This window comes from Microtus pennsylvanicus, chromosome 5 (assembly GCF_037038515.1).
Source record: "Microtus pennsylvanicus isolate mMicPen1 chromosome 5, mMicPen1.hap1, whole genome shotgun sequence".
In the NCBI taxonomy this organism is placed as follows: domain Eukaryota; kingdom Metazoa; phylum Chordata; class Mammalia; order Rodentia; family Cricetidae; genus Microtus; species Microtus pennsylvanicus.
The window spans coordinates 121,399,185-121,423,218 of record NC_134583.1 but is presented as its reverse complement, the minus strand read 5'-3'; the positions used below and the strand labels follow the sequence as shown (position 1 = coordinate 121,423,218).

Here is a 24,034-nt window from a genome sequence, read left to right as displayed (position 1 = left end):
GACAAGCATTACCATCCTCATGCTGCCGAATTTCTGAAATCTTCTCTGAAAGGAAAATGCCAGAGTCTTTCTACTGGTATCTGCCTTCAGAATCACTTGTCCCTAGCCCGTCCTGCTGCCCTGTGTCACTTCCTGTTTCTCTGAATTCAGAGACCACACACTTAGCTCAGGGTCACAACAGCAGCCTGTAAACTTGCTTTGCTTTCTCCTTAATTTAATATAGAAGTTGGTTTTCAATCAGAGTAAAACTCTCATCAAGACTGTTCTGAGATAGGCCACCCACCTGCCCATCAGCTTCACTCCTGGGTCTCATGAGTCACTGAACCCGGGCAGCTCTCACCCTTCACTGAGAAGCTTCTTTATGCCATGGACAATAGTCAATACAGAAGCTCACAAGTGTGGAAAGTGGAGAGAACATGTGACCAAGAATGTTTAGCCCTCGATGGGACATGTCTTTCACATCCATTCCCACGAAGACTGCACACTGAAAAAGGAGCAGGAAGATGGTTAAGACCTACGTTTGGGAAATACCACTGCAAAATAATGTCATCTGGGGATGTGGAGGCCCTTGCATTCATGAGCTCACAGCAGGTGTGCTTAGCACGCGACCTACATGAGATCAAGGGAGCCAGCACTCCATGTGGAGAGGGAAAGGAGCTCAGAAGGCCAACACCTAGCTGAGGAGTTGTTGACAGTTCATGGCTACTGAGGAAGAGAGAGTTTTTTTCAGGGATATGCCCCATGGTCAGTTGCCTGTGCTCCAGTGAATGGTACCCTACACCCTTTCACATATAGGCAGCATATTGGACCCCATGGTCTATGAAGAAGAAAATGAGATGGGAGAGGGAGAAAGAAGGCTTAGTGGTGGGAGTGGTGATAAGGACCTGGGAGGAGTTGGTTGGGGCAGTGGGAGTAGATAAGATCTAAACATATTGGTGTATGAAATTATCAAAAAGTAAGGAATACAAGTGTTATTGTACTATGAGAGACACTACTCCCCTATGTAACTCAATTTTAGCCAGAGGAAATCCTCCTATTTCTGCTAACTACCAGCTACCATATTCTTTCCTTTAGTTAAAGGCCTTCCCAGTGAGGCTGGCGATGTAAGCCTATAATCCCTACGCTTAGGAGACTGAGGTAGGAGGGTCTCTGTTAACAGTCTGGGGATTTCTGTCCTTCCTGGTTTCTATCTTCCCACAAGGTCCCACAGCCATTTAGCCCCAAAGAAATCATGCAGAGGTCTATATTAGTGATAAACTGATTGGCCCATTAGCTCAGGCTTCATATTAGCTCTTATAACTTACATTAGCCCATTATTCTAGGATATGTTAGCCACATGGCTCAGTACCTTTTTTGGTGGGGCAGGTCACATCTTGCTTCTTTGGTGTCCTGACAGGACTGGGGAGGAATGGGCTTCCTCCTTCCCAGAATTCTCCTCTTCTCATTGACCCACCTCTACTTCCTGTCCGGTTGTCCCGCCTATACTTCCTGCCTGGCTACTGGCCAATCAGCGTTCATTTAAAACATAATTGACAATATAGACAATTGTCCCGCACCAGATCTCTAATTTCCAAGTTATCTCGGGGTACCTCTCTCAAAGTAGCAGTAACTATAGTAATAATAAAAACTTTGCTTTTATTGTAAAACAACCCACTTCCTCCATCTATCTATCTGTCTGTCTGTCTATCTATCTATCTATCTATCTATCTATCTATCTATCTTGTTTTTTGAGACAGAACTGTTAACAGTTCTGGCCATTCTGGAACTTGCTTTGTAGACCAAGCTGGCCTTGAACTTACAAAGATTCACCTGCGTCTGCCTCCTGAGTGCTGGGATTAAAGGTATGTGCCGCCACCACCCAGCTTCATATTTCTCTAATCCTGCCTTCTCAGTAGGTAGCTCACAGGCCTCTTTCTAGATTTTGGAGTCTATTCCATTTGGTAATAGATGGTGCCTGTGAAATACGTAACAAGGGAATACCACCAGGGCACAGAGTTTTAAATATGTAACAAGGGAATACCACCAGGGCACAGAGTTTTAAAAAGCAAGGACTGATTAGCCATGAAAATGTAGAGCCTTTGCTTCCAAATGGTAACCGACATGTGAACGCTTTATTGGTCTTTCAGTTCTCTCAGTTTGGTGTGGTATTTTAATTTGCTATCTAATGTTGTCCAAGTAAAAAATAAAATTTTAGCTAGCATTAATTGACCGTCCATCTTTATGACACACGTGTGTTTTAAATGCTAATACAAGAGCTTTACAGGATTACCAACACTACCTGGGTCGCACTGTGTGCGCCAGGGTGTCAGTATGTATACACACATGTACAGCAGAGTGCCATGCCCACAAGTGCTGGAGCAGAGGGAAGGAGCAGCGTGCTGCCCTTGCTTTCTCTTTTCCTTCACGCCCTTTTCCGGACAGGTGGTTAGCGATTGAAAATAACATGAGGAAGAAAACATGTGATAGACCTTTTTTGTCATTTGGGGCTAGGGGATGGTTAGGATCTGGGAGGGGTTGGGAGAAGTGAATAAATATGATCAAACTGCATTGTGTAAAATTACCAAAAAATAAAAGCATTATTTTTAAAAGATAACTGGGAGAAAGGAAACAAGAGAAGCAGAAAACATTGGCCCTGTCAAAGCCTAACCTATTAGGTGTCTAGTCCAACTTCTGTCAACATCTGAATTTTTTATTTAAATCTTTGATTAGGGAAAGAAGAGAAATGTAAGTAGACTCTGCCAATTTCTCATTATACTTAACGAGAAAACTTCGGGGGGGGGATGAGGAAGCGAGTAGTAAGGCTACACTGTGTAGACTTCAATCCTAACATACGGGGAATTTCTAGAAATGGTTATCCACTTTTACTTTTAAAATGACTACTGGCTTCTAAAACTTCAGAATGATGTAAAATGCGAAACTGTATGAAATGTCCCATCCACCTTACTGTAGGAGGGGGGTGTGACTTTTACAGTTCAAGGCTTATATCACTGTGCTTTCGGGAATGTCAGCATTATCAAGCTAGACAACGGATTTACAGTAATGTCTTCATTCCAGATTCAATGAGCTATTTTTCAGCCTATAGATTTCTAAAATTAGACTTTCCTTTGAACTTCGAAGTTTTTACACAGTTTATAGAATTTGCATTGTATTTCATCCTAGGTTCCCACGACAAGTTTGCTGTTCCTTTCCACTTCACCAACTGATATTTCCTTATGAAACCCTGTAAAATTGTAATGACTCTCTTTAGTGTTAAATGATGGATTTTTAATATTCGGGTGGTTGTACAGGAAAATGTCTAAGGCAGTGACTGGGATAACACCTTGGCTCCGCATTTGCATTAACTGAGGATGAGAATTGAGTTTTGCGTGGAGCAGTGGTGGCGCACGCCTTTAATCCCAGCACTTGGGAGACAGACACAGGCTGATCTCTGTGAGTTCAAAGCCAGCCTGGTCTACAGAGTGATTTCTAGGACAGGCTCCAAATCTACACAGAGAAACCCTGTCTCAAATATATATATATATATATATTTTGACAAAAGTCTGCTGCAAACGTTCCCATCACTAACCCACAAATCATTTCCTGAACGATAAGGACAGTGATGGCTGGAAGTTCAATGGGTCATCAAGTAGTCATGTGCTGTGCCCATCCACGGGTACTGCTTATTGCCCTGGTTAGTATCCAGATAGGAAGAGGTGACCCACAGCCCAGAAAAACCTTGGGCTAAGGTGACCGCTTTAATGAATTTTGTTTCTAGTACATTTCCTGTTGGAAACAATCGAGCCTGGCAGGACAAGTTTTCTAGTTCACGGCAGAGCCTCCCCTTCACAGGGTATCCACAGGAGTAGTCCCTGTACTGAAGCCTCTAAACAAGGCTGGGACAAGATCCGAGCCGTCTACCTTTTCTCCCCACTGCCTCCGTCTCCTCTCAGGATTCCACTGGAGACAGGCTTCATTCCAATGCCTGACTCCTCTCACCCTGCAGCTACCTCACATACCTCGTATTCCCTTCTTCATAAATAGCAAAGAAAACAGCCTCCATCATAGGACTTAAGAAGAAACAAAGATGTTGTCTGTTTTCTATTTGTATGTCTGCATTCATGCCTGGCTTTGACATATCCTGAAGATTACAAACTATAATTTTAATCACATAAAGCCTGATATAAAATAATCATTGGATATACAGCTGCTCATGCATGAGCGTGTATGTGTGTGTGTGTGTGTGTGTGTGTGTGTGTGTGTGTGTGTGTGTGTTTTCACCTGTGCAGGCACATATAGAGGCCATAAATTGAAAATAAGATGTCTTCCTCAATCACTTTCCACCTTATTTTTTGAGAAAGTCTCTCACTGAGCTGAAGATTGCCATCTGACTAGATTGGCTAGCCGGTGAGCCCCTGGTGTTTGCTGCCTCCATCTCCAGCACTAGGGCTATAAGTACACACTACCAAGCCTGACTTTTTAACATGGGTCCTGGTGATCTGAACTCGGGTCCTCAGACTCGCATAGCGAGCCCTCCCCTCACTGACCCACCTCCCTCACTCATACTATCAACACAGAACAAGCATAGTCTGCATTTAAAAAGCAAATGGGGTATAATTTTGGACCATTTCTTGCCAATCCAGTTTTGAAATCCCTTTGTAGATATCATCAGGGTCTGTAGAGTGTGAGCTACTCTGCCGAGAAGTGAGGGGTGAGATAGAGGGACTGGCCTGGTTACCTGAAGCCAGCACCTCTTTCCTTCAGGAAATATCATAAACTTAGAAGTGCCTTAATAACAGAAAGCCTTTCTCTGATGTTTAAAAATCCGAAAGGAGATAACCTGTTCCCTCCCATCAGCTTTGGCATGTTTGTTCTGCAGGATAGACGCAAGTCAGTATTTGGGCCATGCTTTTCCACCCGCTACACACTGGAGCCATTTCAGCTTCAGCCATGCATGCCAGATTGAATTAAATGCTTTTTTAAGTCTCCAAAGCAGGAGAACATCTTTCCCTGGCTGGTATTTTTTTTCACATATTCGTTAATGAGTATCTGTACAATAAAGATGTGGTCTGTAGCTCGTTTTCCAATCTGGCTCCTATAGATGCTGCTGCCACTCAGAGATAGCTTAATTCTTTAATGGAAGCAGCTGCAAACGAGTTTGTGAACAACACAGTGTTCCCTAGGTTTTCCCGGAGCTCTCTGGGTGGAGGCCATCTTCACTGTGTGTTCTGGGTCCCTGAGCTTGTCAGAGCACTTGGCTGTCGAGAAGGCATTTCCTCTGGGGCCAGTTAGCCCTGCTGTTGGCCTGGTAGAGCCATGGGCAAGTCTGCACTGACTCTCCAGTCTCCATTCTGCTCTTCACACCACCCTGGACAAGAGCCAGCTGACTTCTCTCTAACCATGTTTCCAGAGCTTCCCCCACTGGCTCAGCTTCTGTGGCTTTCCCTGAAGATGGTGATTAGAAAACCTGTTCTCTCAGCACCTTAACATTAATTTCCTACCTTAACTAAGTACTATTGGTGCAGAAAAGTGTGAGCATCAAATGTAGGCAAAGGCCCTGCAGGGGAAGAAAAGATTCACTCAGCCAAAAGGGCTTTTATTAAAACTAACACCTGAAGGGTGAACCAATTAAGGAAGCCAGAATAGAATCTCAGGGCTCAAAAGCTCTGCTTAGAAACCTTAGTGAATCTGGACCAACTAAATTCTGAGCTCTTCCAAGTATGAGATGCTAGTTGTTACTGTTGTCCTGTGCATGGCAAGTGTGAGGATGATGACGGTGACATTGACGACAACAGCATCTAGCCAGCAAGTCAGCTGATACACTATCCATTCATGTACAGACAAGGCATGGCTCTGCCGTGTCTTGACCCTAAGGCCTTGGAGCACACATGTAATTGGTCCCCACTTTTCATTTCAAAGCACCATTGTTCCCTTTGATTCTTGTCTTTCTGCTTCCTCTCTCTGTCCTTTTCTTGTGTATCCCCCATGCATATGTTATCTTCTGCATGTTCGCTTTTCACTGGTTGGCTGTTTAAATTCTCTTATCCACCTTGAACTCTGTTGGCTCCATCATTGATTCTATCAAGAGTATATTAAAATATGGTATACTTGGGCATTTACAGAAAATCACTATTAATGGTAACATCACTGAATATTTTAAGTGTACCCCACTCACCAGGCACTAGGCTTCTCCCTTTATATATACTGTTCTCTTAATCGTCATCCAGCCTCATGGGGTGGGCTCATGTATTATCTTATGTACAGATGAGAATTCTGAGGCTCCAAGAAAAAGTACCTAAAAGGGGACAATCTTCCCTAGAAAGTGCTGGAGCTGACTTGGAATGGAAGTCTAACTTCAGTTACTGTAACCCATAGCAGAGCTTGCAAAAGTGCTCAGAGGATAGCTTCTCAGAGAAACAAAACCTCGGCAGCCACTGAGGACACTCCCGGAAAGAGCTGCCTCCCTCACATCCCGTCTTTCACTGCTACCTTCCTCATGGCTTCTGACCAACACTGGGCCAAGGTGTGAGCCACGTTCAGAAGCCTCCCTGTCTGTCGTAGCGTTGCTTGCCTACCTGCCTTGTGCTCTGAAGAGCTAAATGAATGCTCCGAGGCACTGGACTCCAGAGGGAAGTGTCCCCTTATGTCTCTGTCACAGCAATCAAATGCTGAAGGAAGAAAACATAAGCCAGAAAGGGCTTCTCCTGCCAGAAGTGAGCCAGGCATTTTCCCAGGCCTCATCAGCTGCCCACCACAGTCAAGCAAGGCAAGTTTCCATGGTTTGGAACATGAAGGTTAGTGCAACTGAGTGGCTGACAATGAACACAAGCAAGAGAACTAGAATTTATATGCAGAGTTCTGACTCCAAAGCCCAGGACTTTCTGCCACTGTAGAGAATGAACACAACAGCCAGAAATCCAGACTGCTCCCAGAAGCAGCCTTGGTTGGGACTGTAACCCAGGCATCCCAGCCTCGCAAACTTTAAGTGAATGGTGAATGGTGAAACTTTAGGTGAATGGAAGGGAGCGCTCTTAAGTAAGCAACAACAAAAGATTAGACATCTTTACATATCATCTTCAAACACAAAATGTTAGGAAACATTTCTCCCCTCCAGCACGCCAAGCTAAAACAGGTCTGCCCTCAGGCATGTGAGAGTTCACATTCATGGGATATTCTAGGAAATATTGGAAAGGGAACGGGAGTGTTTCCCATCCGCCACTCTGTAGGTCAGTGACTTTCCAAGTGAGGAGGCAAGGCTGTGATTCTGCTCCACTGCAGACATTGGGCTTTGCTGGAGACATTTGGGGTATTACAAGTAGGGAAGAGGTATGCTAATATCTAGTTGGTATGGGCCAGTGCACAGCACAGCCTTTCACAATAAGCACCACCTGGCCCATGTTGTCAGCAGTGATAATGACCAAAAAGGCCATTTCTTAGCACAGCTTCCTGTGATCCTAGAGAATGGATTGCTCTTGTTGGTAGGTGTTGGATCTGCTTTGGGTTGAGTTGGTTGACTTGGGTGGGCCTTTGACATAGAATCTCTCACTTTGTCGCTGAAGATGGTTGGACTCAAACTTGGGATCCTCCTGCCTCAGTCCCATGTGCTGCTTATGTCACACTGAACTTGCTCCCTGCATTCTTTGTAACTATGTTTAGAACCAAGCATCTCTCAGGAAATCAAGGAGACTGAAATTTGACAATCCTACGCAAAACTCGCCTTTCTTCCTGCTGAATTCTTACTTAGAGTTGAGGGTTTGGGCTGTCTACTCCTTTTTTCTTCACTTGATAACTAATCTCCAAATTTGTCTCAAGTGGTTCTTTGTATTTTGGACCCTTCAACACACAGTGAAGGTTTCGACAATGATCTTCACACCTGGGGATCTGGCTCTGCAGCAGGATAAGGAGCAGCAAAGAAGAGCTCGCGCCCTTGGAGGCAGTCCAGCCAAGGAGAAATGCTTTCTTGCTTTCTTAAGTACCTAATTCAGCCAGTGAAGTCTTCAATATTACTTCAATATTACTGATTCTCTCAGAAGCCTGCAGAGGAGGGGAAGGATGAGGCTGATCTATAGCTGGAAGCAACAGTGTCTCTGGAAATGAACCAAGTGTCAGAGCGAAGTCACTAATTAGTGAGATAAGATGTTTCCCCGTGGGCTGTGTGCTTACTCCATTCATTAGGCTGTCACTTTTAATCCTAGAAACAATTTTTATTTATAATTTGGGGGTCTATAATAAGGAGCTTTGTTTATGTAATTTCATTCATTCATTCAACATTTATAAGACCTACTGTGTGTCTAAGCACTGAGTTTCCAGCGAGGACTACAACTTTATCACTTAGATAAACTACTTTATGTCTCCAGGCCTTGTTGTCTTATCTGTTAAAAAGTTCAAATTGTAATGATTGTTTCCAGAACTCACTGAAAGAATTCATGCAAAGATTGAGTGTATCTTGAGCACCCAAGAAACCGTCATTGGCCCACTGCATGGAAAGAACTTGAACCTTGTACTGGGTGGAAAACAAAAGAAACCCTGACCTCAGTCTAGGCATTGAGGAAGGGTTTCCTGTCATTTCTAGAAGATGGTCTCAGCAGACTTCTGGTCCTCTGGCTCTTACAACCTTTCTGCTCCCTTTTCTGTGATGTCCTGTGAGCCTTAGGTATAGGAGTTGTGTTGATAATATATCTGCTGAGGCTGGATTCCTGATTCATTAATATCTGCATCGTTTCCAGTTGTGGTTTTCTGTGATGGTCTCCATTTGCTGTAGAGAGAAGCTTCTTTGATGAGGGATGAGAGCTTCACTTACTGTGACTACAAGGATTATATTTAGACTAGAGTTGGGAATTATGCTGGTCTCATAAAGTAGCAGCAGCAAGATCGCCTCTAAGAGCCATGACCTCACCAGCACCAGGCAGTTGGCTAGGTGTCTAGCACCAAGCAGGATTTCCCTCCCATTGAGTTTGCCTTCAGTCCAGTTAGACAGATGTGGACTACCACCAGGACGGGAGTACTGCTGTTGCACCTCTGGGGACATCTCGCTGTACTAGTCAGTGGTGTGCTTTAAACTTGTCACAACTGAATAAGACTATTGCCTGCTTCCCCTCTGGGCAGCTTGCATAGTACTTGGTGCTATGGAAGCTAGATTCAGGAAGGAGGCTTTCAGGTTATATCCAGCTTAAATTGTGAGGCCTGTGTCCTGTGTGTGTGGAGTCTCCAGCAGGAGGGATTTATCTTTGAAGAGAAACAGCAATAGTCTATATTGTTTTGGGAGCCATTTGGACTAACCAACAACTCAAGTGGAGATTTCTCATGGCTGACACTAGCGTTTTTGTTAGGTAGTCTATGGCTCTTGTAGGGAGCATTGTCAGCCCAAATGGCATAATTCTGTTTAAGGGGTGTGTGTGTGTGTGTGTGTGTGTGTGTACTCATATGGATTGTATATACGTTTAGGTAAATATAAAGTAATGTAGTTTCTTGAGGCTTTATCAAACAGCCTTGGTGTTATTTGTGCCTCTTCCCTCCTTCTGTATTGACCTTTTCCAGTTAGAGTCCCCCTCCCCATTCTCTATTTCCCCCTCATATCATGTATCCTGCTAGTCCCCTACCCTGCCACCATGGTCCTTTTATAGTTTCTTGGTTTCTGCAGTTACTCTGTGTTTTACATTCACACCTGAAGATACGTTTTGGGCAATTTTACAATAAAATTGTCGATTCTCTCTTTGGCCTTTTGTATCCAGACCAGAGAGTATCATCTGTCTTGTAAAAACTAAAATCTTTGGGAATGAAAGGCAAGGTAGAGAAAGGTTGAGTTTATAGGAAAGCGACCAGTCTCGTTCTTTAGCCCAGGCAATAGCTCTGGGTGGTGGAACTGGGCAGGGAGAATTTCTTTTCCTCTAGAAAAGAGAGAATGTTCAAAGCACACTTCTGTTACATGAAGTTTTCTGGATCTGGCTTATAGTTCCTCTCCGGAGAAATTATAATAATAGGTTATTTCCCCTGCATGTTAGCTCTAGCATTGGGTCACATCTAGTGATGGACCAATAGTAATATTTCAGTTCTTCTCAGCTTTCCAAGGACAGATGTCTAAATGAAGAGTAGTGTCTGTGTTCATTCAGAAGTTTTTGTGACCTTGGAGATCACATAAGATTATCCATGAAGAGGAAAAAACTGTAATTTTGTTAGCCATGGCAGTCTGTGTGTGTTTGCCAGAAGCAAAAAGTAGTGAGACCAAACAAGCTGGGGTGCCTGCGGCGGGGCCCATCTGCCCTCAGAAACCCTAAGCCCTGACCCTAGGAAGGAACTGCTTCATTCCCATTCAACCTAGACATCCTCCCATCAGCTTTAGGTAAATCTTATTTGATTGTTCATTAATTAAAGATCATTTATTGAACACCAGTGTGTGGATCCCTTGAGATACAAAGATAAGGCTTCAAGGAGTTTTTACTCAGTGGTGTTTAACCATCCCAACACGCACATGCACATAAGTGTGTCGGGTGTGTTTTAGGGCAATGTGAAGCCTAATGATTTATATCAAGGACATTTTTATAAAAACTAAAAATAGTCTTTCTGGAATAAGGATAGGAATTAGCAGTGGTTATTAAGTATTTTCATACATTGGGCACTATTATGAATGCTTCTAGATATATTATCTCATTTAATGCCTATGAGGACAAATTTAGAAAAAATAAATAAATTCCAGGACTTGGATGATATTTATATATTTCAACTTCAAGCAAATTATTTCTCTGTTTTTGTTTCTCTAAGCAAGCATCCTTGAATTTCTCAGTCATAAAACAATGTTTCTTCTTCTGAATTTCTAAAGGGATACAAATGTTGCCTCCTCATGTGGTATTTTCTCCAGTTAGCCTCTTTTTACAGAGAGATGTCTTCATGTGTCTTTGCCTTTAAGTCTCTCAAGAATGGGAAGAGGTTTTATTCTTTGTATAACTCCTGGTATGGGTGGGTAGAGTGTGTGCACCACTGTTACACACTCAGAAATGCTAGGAAGGGCGGGTAGAGTGTGTGCACCACTGTTACACACTCAGAAATGCTAGGATGGGTGGGTAGAGTGTGTGCACCACTGTTACACACTCAGAAATGCTAGGATGGGTGGGTAGAGTGTGTGCACCACTGTTACACACTCAGAAATGCTAGGAAGGGCGGGTAGAATGCATGTGCACCACTGTTACACACTCAGAAATGCTAGGATGGGTGGGTAGAATGTATATGCACCACTGTTACACACTCAGAAAACACTAGGAAGGGCGGGTAGAATGTATGTGCACCACTGTTACACACTCAGAAATGCTAGGAAGGGCGGGTAGAATGCATGTGCACCACTGTTACACACTCAGAAAACACTAGGATGGGCGGGTAGAATGTATATGCACCACTGTTACACACTCAGAAATGCTAGGAAGGGCGGGTAGAATGCATGTGCACCACTGTTACACACTCAGAAAACACTAGGATGGGTGGGTAGAATGTATATGCACCACTGTTACACACTCAGAAATGCTAGGAAGGGCGGGTAGAGTGTGTGCACCACTGTTACACACTCAGAAACGCTAGGAAGGGCGGGTAGAATGCATGTGCACCACTGTTACACACTCAGAAAACACTAGGAAGGGTGGGTAGAATGTATATGCACCACTGTTACACACTCAGAAAACACTAGGAAGGGCGGGTAGAATGCATGTGCACCACTGTTACACACTCAGAAAACACTAGGAAGGGCGGGTAGAATGTATGTGCACCACTGTTACACACTCAGAAAACACTAGAAAGGGCGGGTAGAATGCATGTGCACCACTGTTACACACTCAGAAAACACTAGGAAGGGCGGGTAGAATGCATGTGCACCACTGTTACACACTCAGAAAACACTAGGAAGGGCGGGTAGAATGTATGTGCACCACTGTTACACACACAGAAAACACTAGAAAGGGCGGGTAGAATGCATGTGCACCACTGTTACACACTCAGAAAACACTAGGAAGGGCGGGTAGAATGTATGTGCACCACTGTTACACACTCAGAAAACACTAGAAAGGGCGGGTAGAATGCATGTGCACCACTGTTACACACTCAGAAAACACTAGGAAGGGCGGGTAGAATGCATGTGCACCACTGTTACACACTCAGAAAACACTAGGAAGGGCGGGTAGAGTGTGTGCACCACTGTTACACAGTCAGAAAACACTAGGAAGGGCGGGTAGAATGCATGTGCACCACTGTTACACACTCAGAAAACACTAGGAAGGGTGGGTAGAATGCATGTGCACCACTGTTACACACTCAGAAAACACTAGGAAGGGCGGGTAGAATGCATGTGCACCACTGTTACACACTCAGAAAACACTAGGAAGGGCGGGTAGAGTGTGTGCACCACTGTTACACAGTCAGAAAACACTAGGAAGGGCGGGTAGAATGCATGTGCACCACTGTTACACACTCAGAAAACACTAGGAAGGGCGGGTAGAATGTATGTGCACCACTGTTACACAGTCAGAAAACACTAGGAAGGGTGGGTAGAATGCATGTGCACCACTGTTACACACTCAGAAAACACTAGGAAGGGTGGGTAGAATGCATGTGCACCACTGTTACACACTCAGAAAACACTAGGAAGGGCGGGTAGAATGTATGTGCACCACTGTTACACAGTCAGAAAACACTAGGAAGGGTGGGTAGAATGCATGTGCACCACTGTTACACACTCAGAAAACACTAGGAAGGGCGGGTAGAATGCATGTGCACCACTGTTACACACTCAGAAAACACTAGGAAGGGTGGGTAGAATGCATGTGCACCACTGTTACACACTCAGAAAACACTAGGAAGGGCGGGTAGAATGCATGTGCACCACTGTTACACACTCAGAAAACACTAGGAAGGGCGGGTAGAATGCATGTGCACCACTGTTACACACTCAGAAAACACTAGGAAGGGCGGGTAGAATGCATGTGCACCACTGTTACACACTCAGAAAACACTAGGAAGGGCGGGTAGAGTGTGTGCACCACTGTTACACACTCAGAAATGCTAGGATGGGTGGGTAGAATGCATGTGCACCACTGTTACACACTCAGAAATGCTAGGATGGGTGGGTAGAGTGTGTGCACCACTGTTACACACTCAGAAAATACTCATCACACCAAAGAATCCATCAATGTGTCCACAGCTTTCTTTGGGTTGCTCAAAGCCTGGTGCCACATTGCAAATCCCTTCGTCCTCCTCTGTCTGTAATATATCTGTAGTCTCAGGAGCATACAATTAAACAAGCTGGTCCTCAAGCCCAAGCCCCTTTCACATCTTTTTGCCCATCAGCACACATTTCAGAACTACAGTCCACCAGACCCCTAGATCATGAAGTCAAACGCCGAGTGTCAGCCCATGCAGACATAGGCAATATATTAGAGGTGATCTAGGCAGATTCCGAGGGTCTTGTTTATTCATCACATGGTCTAGAAAATGTTAACTTAAGAATAGGGCATGTGCCCTTGGCCCTGAAGATTTCTGCCTCATGAAGAGGAAGGCAGAGCCTGTCCCTCTGAAGCAGGGGTCCCTTGACTGGCTCTGATTTTTTCTAGTTAGTAAGCTTGAGAAATAGTGAATGCATAAATATAATCCCTGCAAAAACATGCAGTGGTTTCATGTGCATAAAAACTGACAAAAAGAAATCAGAACTAAACCATAGAGGCATAGCTTTAGTTGGCACCAGTTTCTCTTTGACTTGGTTCCTTATGGATATGACTTTACTATGGTAAATAAAATATATATACTATATATAAATAAATAAATGTAATATATAAATAAAATATATAATGTTTTAATAAATAAAGCTTGCCTACAGATAAGGGCAAAGCCAAGCCATTAGAGGTCAGGCAGTAAAGGAACATACCTTTAATCCCAGGATATGGAAGACAGAGGCAGGTGGATCTCTGTGAGTTCAAGGCCACCCTGGGCTGCACAAGATAAATGCAGAAACAAATCCAGGTGGTGGTGGCCTACACCTTTAATTCCAATACTAGAGAATCATGGGTCTTTAAACCCAGCACTAGAGGGAATATAAAATGGGAGGAGAGGGACGCTTAGTCTGTTTAGGCTGCTTAGTTTGCTTAGTCTGCAGTGGCCCAGCCTTGGTAGATAGAGGTAAGACTTCTCTAGTGGCTTGCCTGCTTTGCTTTTCTGGTTTTCTAGTTTTCAGGTTGAACCCCAATTTCTGTCTCTGGGCTTTTATTATTTGTGCTACACCTTATCTATTTATCCCTAGTAGAATTTGGCATCCCCACGCTTTGTTGGGTCATGGTTGAGTTAGAAGAAGATGGAGTGAGCATTAAAGGGAAACACTGCTATTGTTGCCAAGCAACCAGTTTCCGTCCCATCTTCAGGAGTGTAAGATCTGAACATTTCAAAGCCACGAGTCCTCTTCCATACTTATTTTATGTATCCAACCAACCATCTGGTCCTATCAATACTATTTATGTCCTAAATATCTCTCCTATCCCTCTTCTCTCAAATATAACTTCCTTAGCCAAACCATGATCACCATTCTTGTAAATTAACTTCTTAGTGATTTTCTTTCCAGCTATGAAAGCCAACTTGAGAAATATAAACTAAATAATGTCACTTTCTCTGCTTCACTCCATAATAACTTCCAATTTATTTTAGGTGACTTTTAAAACCCTTAGGATCTTGTGAACTGGCTCTGCCATCCTCTTTTTGGTCCTCTCTTTCCTTGGTCTGCAAAGCCAGTTGAGGCTGGACTGTCTGCATCCGGGCTCAAAACACATCGACTCCCTTCCTATCATTAATGATGCTCTCTCAGACTCAAAACACCTCTGTTCTCTCCTCCTCACTTCCTCAAACCTTAACTGCCACTCTGTGGATGATTCCACTACTGCTATCGAGCTAGATCGGTTCCTTTGCTACAGAATCTCATTGACTTCTGTTGTATTCTTGCATTTTTATCAAATCTATGGCCATTAATAAATTGCCCAACTCACTGGATTAAGGACTTTCTTAATAGATTCTAAACCTTAGCCATAGCCCAAGGTACTGGTCCAGAGCCTTAAACACAGTGGGCATTCCACAGTTGAATTTCAGCACCTCCCATAAGCACTGGACTGGAGGAAATGGTTTGGTTGTTCCAGGACCATGCAGCTCAGCAGTTAATCTAGTAAATTCTACCGTCCTCTGTCAGTTTTTCTTTTCCTATTTGTTTTGGTTCAGCTCATTCCATACACTTCCTTGTCTACCTTTCAGACAACAATTGACTTTTTGACAAATACCGAATGAAAAGGAAAGATTTAAAGCCCCTGTCATTTTATTGTCACCTGCTATTAGTTTTCCCTCTCCAACTAATAAATGGACACTATTTCTCTTCGACTTCTCATGCCTGATACATTTAAAGAATGTTGTGTCTTTCTTTGTCCCTTGGAAGCTGTAATGCATTCCTTCCTTTGGAAATTTCTCACTGTTGACATAAAAGGTCATAGAATTTTCTCTTCCCATTAATGACTCTTACTGTCTGAAAACTTCTGCAGTGTTCTTTCATCCAATGTCTTTGTAGTTACTGTTGTTATAAATGTATGTATTGCTGTTTATTCTCTTTGAGATATAGATATATTCTACATTTCCATGTCATTCCCTTAAAAATTATCTAGTCATTACAATTGTACACATTGATTGTGATTTATAAATAGAATATATTCATATTTTAGAAAGAGAGAAAAGAAAGATAAGCGGGGAGGAAAAAAGGGGAAGAGAAAACACATTTGATTCTGTGGAAAAGTGGTTTTCCCAAGGAAAGATAAGGTCAGAGAGGTGAAGAGGAAGGGGAGAGAAGGGAGAGAGATTGAATGTTTCATTTTTTACGAGGTAAGCTAGATAGGGGGGAAAGGAAAAGCAAGAGTGAAAAGGCAGCCTGAAAATGGCTCCTGATGAAAGTTTCTCCCCTCGACTGTCATGCCAATGTCGGTCCTCCCTCCTCCCAAGAGAGGAGATGATAGGCTAAGAGATAATCACTGTAACTCATCCCATGGCGGCAAAATAATTCAGAGATGGCAGCCTCTAGGTGAGTCCATGACGTTATCTATCTAAAGAAATTACTAAGAGCAAACCAGTCATGAGATGTTACTTGTTGTGTTGTATATATTATTTACCACATACAAAGATTGTGCCTACATGCTACTTTTAAGAGAAAACAATACAAACGTAATTATGAGTCCACATCCAACCAGAACTAAAGCAGTAGTAGCTCCCGTCAGCCTGAGTTACTCCACTATCCTGTGTCCTTGGGTCTTCCCATCCTACCCAAGAGAACCACTCCATGTTTCTCAGTCTGTTGCATATGTACATATGTAGTAATACCATCTCATTATACATGTATATGGACCTTTATCTATTGCATATGTACATATGTAGTAATAACATCTCATTATACATGTATATGGACCTTTATCTATTGTATATGTACATATGTAGTAATAACATCTCATTATACATATATATGGACCTTTATCTATTGCATATGTACATATGTAGTAATACCATCTCATTTTACATATCTTTATCTATTGTATATGTACATATGTAGTAATACTGCCTCATACATGTATACAGACCTTTATCTATTGCATATGTACATATGTAGTAATACCGTCTCATTACACATGTATACAGACCTTTAAACTGTGAGCTTGCAGTGAACTTATACTTTTAAAAGTGAAAAGCAAATAGTAGCCCTCAGTGTTGAGAAATCCATAGCTGTTGCCTAGGTCACACACTTTCCCAGGATGCGTGGCCCTCAAATTGGGCTGGGAGGGAAAACAAAGGCTTTTGCAGCAATGTGCTCTTTTGGGAGTGGAAGTGAAGAGATGCTTCACAAACAGAGCATCACATGGACAGACAGGGAGAAGAAATCTAGAGGCACTCTGAAAGTGCCGTCTTTACAAATGGGAAATCAATGAATCTGCCAACAGAGCAAGTTTGAGGCTTAACACTGAATTCTCTTTATTATTATGCTACCACCAAATCTTTACTAGTGCACTCTGAAAAATATTTTCTGATTTCATGCTCTGAGCCTAAAATTTTTTATGTTTTTCCCAATAAAGATTTTTATTATAAAAGATAGAAATAATCTAATTGAAAAAAACTCAGTAATTGTGAACAACTTCTTTATCTTGAGAGCAGAGAGAGAGAGAGACCCTACCCAATTGTTTGTTAGTCCCTGTTATATTTATGGATTAAAAATTTTAATATCATAAAATGAAACTCTCCTCTTTTGAATTATAAATTTATTATAATTCCAAAGTCTCAACAGATTTTGTTTAGGTATTGGATAATCTAACCCTAAAACGTCTCTGTCTGAGCCAAGTCCCACTATGAACAAATATAGTCCAGGAGAATGGGTTGGGAGGACTCGCTCTACCAGGTTCCAAGCTAGAATACAGAACAGTGGTCAGAAAACATTAGGCATGCAGGACAGAAAATGGAGCAGAGTGGGGAACTCAGAGAAACAGGCCCAGGAATATATGGAACTTTAATATGGGACATAGCAGGCATTAGAAATGACTGAAGAAAAAATAGACTAAAGCCAGATTTGATGTCATATGTCTGCAAACACAGCACTTGGGAGACCGGGGCAAGAAGATTTCGAGTCTGAGGCCAGATTGGGTTATATAATAAGACCCTACCTCAACAGTAGCTAAGCAAAAAGAATGAAGAACCTAATAAATTACACTGATATAATTAACTCTCCTTATAAAAAAAAATATGGAAAGAGATGTTTGCCAGTATTATATCTCAGACAAATTCTAGGTTGATTAAAAATCTACTCCTGAAAGAAAAAACTAAAAGTTTCAAATGAACCTATATACTATTTTTACAAATGAGTGAGAGCCATTTTTAAATATCACCTAGAAAGAGCTACATATTTTATGCCCACTAGACTGACAAACGTTTTTTAAAGGGAGTCTGAAAATCCCTGGCACTAGCAAGTATACAGCCATTGCTGGAAGGAATGGGTTTTGGCAATGGATGCCATTTTAGAAAGCAGGCGTGGCGTTGTAGAGGTGAGTATCAGCAGACCTGTTTATGGCACAGTGGAAGTGCCACAATTTGGAGCCTACCTCTGACGACACTGATGTATCGGAAGTAAAGGGAAATCTCTAAGTTTGTCCTGGAACTCACACCTAAGAAGACTGTTATTTCCATCACCGTTGGAGTCGTGCTCTCATAAGTTCCTTTACCTGTGTGTTAGGTAGAACCACATTGCATATAACAACCTAACATCCATCAGCAAAATCATCAGTGTTTATACAATTAACTAATGTGCAACATTGTCGATTAATATACTGTTAGTGCATTTAGCAACCTTAAGACAAAACGTTAAGTGGAAAAGGAAAACTATATGCAGCATGATACTATTGTAAGCTAACATAAACTCTGACATGTATATGAACTTATTATACGATAGAGATGAAATAAGGGGTAAGTTATTCACTGTGTGGTTCTATAATTATTATATTCTTAAAAATAAAGTTGTGCCATATACCAAATGATTTTCAATAAAGAAAACATTGTTATTATTTTCTATAGAGTTCTTGAAACTCTCCATTTAAAACCAGTCATAAAAATTATAAAAAACAAGCTATAGATTTGACAAGAATGTTGGTACCTTATACAATTAAACTCATAGGCATGTCCAGCCTTTTGACATTGCAACACAACAATGTTATCTACAGAGTTCACACAAAATAGTCTCATAGTTTGTTATGTAAATCTACAGTTTTGATTTGGACCACATTTATAGCTACACTAGATATATGTGACCTGTGGACCACAGATGGGACACATCAGAAAATTCTTTTGCTACTACTAAAAGATGGGCTTCAAAGGAATCTGGGAAGATGACATCATAGGTAATGACAAGAATATGTTTCCCTGCCTAGGTAGCAAGTGCACCAACAGAACCTGACTGAGGTAACCATCTTGGCACCCTGAACACTTACAGATTCAAATGGAAGTCTTGGGTGTTAAAGCTCAGCTAGTCTTGATAAATTTCGGCTCTTAGTTCAGGAATGACTGACATTTCAGCCCTCCGCCCTACAGTAGGCAGCTGTGCACATGTACTGGAGCTGCTTACAAGTCAGCTCCCAAGAGCCGAGTGAGCTCGAAAGGCCCTGTCATCAGAATATCAGTGACCTCCATCCTGATGAGCTGCTTAGTCCTGATCACAGGTACAAAGAACCAAGCACCTACTGTTGTCCCATTGCTGCCGGCCCCTCCCTCCCAGCGGAGATGGCTACTGGCAATTTAAAGGCCAGGACCTTTTAATTTACATCCTTCATCTTTTTTTCTTTTCCATTTTTGGGAGCCAGATAGTAAAGACATAAACATTTTAAAGTAACTAGATACAACACATAACCAGGAAAGGCCTAAGGGGCTGGGGTGGGGGCTGACAAAACCACAAGTTTACATATACAGTGGGCCTTGGCACAGACACAGCCTAAAACAACTTAAACAATGAACACTAGCAAAGTGTAATGGGAACGAGAAAATGCGATTTCTAGAAGTTGCCACATTGTTAGATTCAAATGTCAAGTTTGAAACAGAAACAAAAATCACAAGGCAGAACAGAGACAGTAAAGTACGAGCATTTAAAAAGCAACTCAATAGAAACTGTCCCTGAAGACGACCTGATGGCAATTCTAATAAATACTCTATCTTAAAGATCCTAGAAGATGATCTTGAGAAAGTCAAAATCTAGATAGGTGAACAATATAGAAGAAGTATCAGCAAATAGAAAGCCTAAAGGGAGAGCAGGAAGAAATTCCAGAGCTAAAAAAAGCACAATGATTGGGATGATACAGGAGGTGAGGCAAGTTTGAGTGAACCATCAGTGGGCCTAAGATCTGATGCTGGAAATAAACAGTGGTGAAGAGCATGAAGAAAATCAGACTGAAGATTAATAGAGACCAAATACTACATTGTGAGAGTTCCAGGAGAGAGAGAAAGGCGCTAAGAACATATTCAACAAAATAATGGATTCAAACTGCCTAAATTTGATGAAATACATGAATATAAAACTTCAAGAACTTATATTAAGTCCAAAAGATGAACCTATATCCTAATCAAACTTCTGAAATCCAGAAAAGAATGCTGAAAGCAATAGAGAGAGACAACTCATTCTGCAGTAGAAATTCCTCAGCACGATTACCAGCAGACTTCTCAGAACCTTGAGGTCCAGAAGTTAGTGGGGTGAGATCATCAGAGCTCTAAAAGAAAGGGAATCTACCCAATGGGAAGCCTCATATTTATCAAAACTTTCTTTCAAAAGTAAGAGAAAATGGTCAGGCGGTGGTGGCACACACCTTTAATCCCAGCACTTGGGAGGCAGAGTCAGAGTCAGGCAGATTACTGTGAGTTTGAGGCTAGCCTGATCTACAGAGTGAGTTCCAGGACAGGCTCAAAAGCTACACAGAGAAACCCTGTCTCTAAAGAAAAGGGGGAGGAGAGATTTTATCACTGTCTAGCCCATAAGACAGGCTCAAAGAAGTTACACTATACAACTTGGACTGAAAGCATACCAGTCAAGAACTGGAAGTCACAGGAATGAATTCATGCTAAACTGAGATAAAAAAAAATGAGTATTATTATAACAATACTTTGTAACTGCTTTTTATTTTTATATGATTTAAGAGACTAATACATTTTAATACTGATTAAGACATGGATTATTATAATTTGGATTGGTAGCCTATAACTTGCTACTATATAATTTAAGAGATTAGTGTATTAAAAAAACTCATTGGTATGTCTTAGGCTTATGGTATCTAAAAATGTAACTTTGTGACATTTGCTACTGAGAAAAGAACAGAATTTTTATATGCCATTAAAGTTAATCTAAGTACAAATTAGTGTTTCATTAGAATGTCAAATGTAATCACCGTGGTATTATAAAAGACAATAAGAAAGGAATTTAAATTTCTTTTGCTATGAAAAACAAAGCAGCTGAAAACAAAGAAAAATAGTAATGCAAGAAATTAGGGACAGAAAGCTATAAGGTATATAGAAAATAAGCTGCAAAATGACAGGAATATATCCATTCCTATCAATAATTACTTTGGATATAAGGAAATTAAACTCTGATGTTAAAAGAAATAAGTTGACAGAAAAGATTTTACAAAATAAACATGCTGCCCATAAGAGAATGGCTTTAGATACAAAGGTACAAACAGATTGAAAGGCTGTAAAAAGATAAATCTATTCAAGTATAACCAAGAGTAGTAGAAGTGGCTAAGAGGTGGCTATAATAATACCAGATAAAGTTGACCTTACAATATAAAAAGCTTACAAGGAACAAAGGAAATAAAAATTTCAATACATCAAGATTTAACTATTATAAACATCCACGTGCTACATAACAGACTATAAAAGTATTGTGGGGGGAGGTGGAAGAACTGAAAGGAGAAACAGCCAAGTGTACAGCAGAAGACTTTAGTGATGGAGAGAACATCCAAATAAGGAAGGTCAATAAGGAAGCAGAGGCCTAAAACCACAATAAATCAAATAGGTCAAATAGAAGTCTACCCAACAGCAGCAGACACATTACTCTCTTTACACATGGGACATTTTTCAAGATAGACCACATGGGAGTCCACAAATTAAATCAAAGATGATATGTACATAGGATGGAACATTATTAAGCCTTAGAATGAATGGAAATTCCAATATGTACAACACTGATGAGCCTTCTGGGTATTATGCTTAATGAAATAAACCAGTCATCCAAAGAAAAAATACTGTATATTCACTTATATGAGAGGCTGTAACACGAGGGCCTGCTTGTTGTCAGGGTTTCTGACCAGACCAGTTCCCATAGTTGTTAGCCCCAAAGAAAATCACACAGAGGTCTCCATAAGTTGTAAACTGATTGCCCCATTAGCTCAGGCTTCTTATTAACTCTTATAACTTATATTAGCCCATTATTCTTATCTGTGCTAGCCACATGGCTTGGTACCTTTTTTTGGCAGGGCAGGCTATATCTTCCTTCTTCAGTGTCTGGACAGGACTGCAGAGGAATGGGCTTCCTTCTTCCCAGACTTCTCCTGTTCTCACTGACCCGCTTCTACTTCCTGTCTGGTTGTCCTGCCTATACTTCCTGCCTGGCTACTGACCAATCAGCATTTATTTAAATCATAATTAACAGAATACAGAATTGTCCCACACCAAGAGGCACAGAAAACAGAACAGTGATCACCAGGAGACTGAGGGAAAGAGTTAAAGTTTAATGGGTTCGGGTTTCAGTTGTGGAGACAGACAGTGGTCATAGTTCTATAAACATTATGAATGTGTCTACCTGCTGAACTATGCATTTCTAAGTGGTTGAAATATAAGTTTTTATGTGGATTTGCCACAGTCAGAAAAGCTGAAGAAAAGGCTGGGTCGTTGGAAATGAGCTTCATCATCTTTTGTCTCTCCACCACAAACTCCTCAGAGCCTCAGCCAGTATCTCGGAGTCTTAGGGATGATGTTACATTTAGCTTCCCCACAACACAAAAGACTGCTTCATGTTAGGAAGTCTTGGTGTGGGTTTAAACTTAAATTATCATTTAATACAGATGAAGAATACTTAGGCTAATCTTTCTGAAATATGCTTTTTGTCTTTATATACATTTTGAGATTAAACAGTAATTAAACATAGTACTATTTGTAAATGTTAATTGTTTTGCTACAGATATGCCTAACCTTACTTGGAAATTGCTGTGACACAAAGATCATAGCTATGCCTAAATGAAAAATTGAAAGCAAATCTATTTAGCTTTTTAGATTTTCTTTTTTAAAAAAAAAAGGCAAGTGTTTGGGATAAGACATTGGAATGAAGTAATTTTTAAAAAAGGAACAGATTTTGTTAGAATTGGAGAAATGAGTGTGTTGTGCTCTCCTTTCTTTTATTCTAAATGCTCTGAGGATGCAGGAATCACAGGTTAAATCATAGCCGTTCTCGGCACTGACAGTAAGGCTCACTTCCAGATTCCATGTCCACAGAAATTTTGCTTGCAAGCTTCCTTGTCCCTTTACTCAAGTGACTTCCTGGGCTTCAGAGTGAGTAAAGTATTACACCAGTGTTGAGGAAAATAAACCCAGATTTTCTTTTGTGGGCTATCTCTGACCAGTTTTGTAACCTCACGTGTACCTTTGAGCTTTCTGAACCCATTCTCATATTGATAAAAGATTTCCAACCAGAATAGAGATTATATCATACCAAGCAATTAGTAACCAACAGCTTACTAAACTTTTATTATTTTTAAACATATTATAAATTAGATAGGAACCAGTGGAAATCTTCTTGGAACATGATAGATCTTGAGTAAAACACATAAAAATTATAATCAAGTAAGAGAAAATTAAAGCAATGACTTTTTCTGTCCTTAATTTAAAATTATCAAATATTTGCATTTTAAGTACTAAGAGACTTTATTTGATAGCCAACCTAAAGCCACTTAAAAAGAATTAAGTTAAACTGTTGGGCAGGCCTTAAAGCCTGCTGTCAGGGCAGATGCGGAGCTGTGCTGTTGACAACGATTCTTTGAAAAATGTGTTCTAATTTGTAAAATTTACCAGACATTTTTAGGCCACAGATGTTATAGATGAACACACAGTTTAAACACACATGCACATGCGCGCGCACGCGCACACACACACACATACACAGAGGAGACTTCTGCATGGAAAGATGAACACAGTGAAGGCACTATGGAGTGTGCCCCGAATTCCAGGATTTATAGTGGGGCTTTATATGGGTGAGTTATAAACACTGTGTTCAGAAAGCAACAGTCAGTGTTAAGAGTTTACACAATACAAATACCAGTTTTATGTTGTATCAAAAACAAATACAACTTGTCCTAACAGCAAATACAACCAAAATTAAGATGATGATAGGCAGACTTCTGTGCCCTCAAACACAGTGTTGGCTACAGAGTGGGCCATTTATTAATTGGTTATACATTCTTTTCAATTTAGGAACATTCTTTTATTTAGAATATTGAAAATGGCC

The 24,034-nt window shown here is 41.2% G+C and overlaps 1 protein-coding gene across 1 annotated transcript in view; it reads left to right on the top strand.

Annotated features, from left to right (window-relative positions):
• Positions 1–24,034, top strand: part of Hpse2 (heparanase 2 (inactive)) — a 234,850-nt gene that overhangs the window by 183,214 nt on the left and 27,602 nt on the right. The window lies entirely within an intron of this gene.